Source organism: Terrapene carolina, unplaced genomic scaffold (genome assembly GCF_002925995.2).
Source record: "Terrapene carolina triunguis isolate 2854851 unplaced genomic scaffold, T_m_triunguis-2.0 Scaffold62, whole genome shotgun sequence".
NCBI lineage: Eukaryota > Metazoa > Chordata > Testudines > Emydidae > Terrapene > Terrapene triunguis.
In genome coordinates this window covers 24,984,820-24,986,533 of record NW_020664413.1, presented here as the reverse complement: position 1 = coordinate 24,986,533, position 1,714 = coordinate 24,984,820, and positions in this window count along the sequence as shown.

The window sequence follows — 1,714 nt, the reverse complement described above, 5'->3', positions numbered from 1 at the left end:
GCTGGACTCTTTCCAATTTTTCCACATCCTTCTTGTAGTGTGGGGCCCAAAACTGGACACAGTACTCCAGATGAGGCCTTACCAATGCCGAATAGAGGGGAATGATCACGTCCCTCAATCTGCTCGCAATGCTCCTACTTATACAGCCCAAAATGCCGTTAGCCTTCTTGGCAACAAGGGCACACTGTTGACTCATATCCAGCTTCTCGTCCACTGTAACTCCTAGGTCCTTTTCTGCAGAACTGCTGCCTAGCCACCTGGTCCCTAGTCTGTAGCAATGCATGGGATTCTTCTGTCCTAGGTGCAGGACTCTGCACCTGTCCTTGTTGAACCTCATCAGATTTCTTTTGGCCCAATCCTCTAATTTGTCTAGGTCTCTCTGTATCCTATCCCTACCCTCCAGCGTATCTACCACTCCTCCCAGTTTAGTGTCATCTGCAAACTTGCTGAGGGTGCAATCCATGCCATCCTCCAGATCATTAATGAAGATATTGAACAAAACCGGCCCCAGGACCGACCCTTGGGGCACTCCTCTTGATACCGGCTGCCAATTAGACATGGAGCCATTGATCACTACCCATTGAGCCCGACGATCTAGCCAGCTTCCTATCCACCTTATAGTCCATTGATCCAGCCCATACTTCTTTAACTTGCTGGCAAGAATACTGTGGGAGACCGTATCAAAAGCTTTGCTAAAGTCAAGGAATAACATGTCCACTGCTGGCCCCACTCCCTAAGCTCTCACACAAGGGAGGGAAGCTCTCAGTAATGGTGTTGGGATCAGGTTAACAGGGCTGCCCACCACCAGGTGGAATAGATTACAAAGGGAGGGTGACCTGAACTGAATGAATTATTGCCAAATAGTTCACAGATGTGTTATTTAATAAAATTGCAGCCTAGTTAAACCATATTCCTCGTACCTTGTCTTTCTTCTTGTCCGAGACAATTGGTGCCTTTTAAAATGACCATATTACAACAAATGGCAGATTTCAAGCTAATATCTACCCTTCGTTATACCAGTGTCAATTTAGAGTAACTATTGCAGTTAGTCTGGACTGACCCTGGTGTAAGTGAGTGCAAAATCTGACCCTCTGTATGGTACTCAGCAAGTATAGTTCAAATTATTAGTAATATCACATATGTCACAGTATACTACTTATTTGTCACAAAATATATTAGCTTCCAATATCACTTGTCTACTATGATCATCAACAATTGCCTTGCCATTAATAGTTCATGGACGACAGGAGAAATGAAAGCAGCCATCAAATGCATTTTATGACACCTTCAAGAGAGGAAATGATGTATGTGACAGCCTTATTTCTCAGCTTATGGTTAAATTGTCATTGAATATACTGGAGTGCTTCACTCTCCTCACTTGCTGTGCAACACACATCATTAGTTTTCAGTCTGAAGCCGTACCTCACATGCTCTATTATGATATCGAAGGGGGGCAGTCAAGATAAGTTGCCTCAGAGGTTCTGCTGGAGCCCTGGCTGCTGGTGAATGTCCAGAGAACAATGGTGGCCATGAGCGGTTGGGGTTTTTCTCCCATTTGTGCTTGGCTGAAAGCTTGTGATTTTTTTCTGTTCTTATCCATGCTGGCTTTGTCTCCTTCCCTTTGAATTACAGCAGTGAGTTTACTTCAGCCAGTACAGAATGTTGTTGCCTGCTTACTTACCTGTGTCTCATGCAGGGAACACATTACACCTGT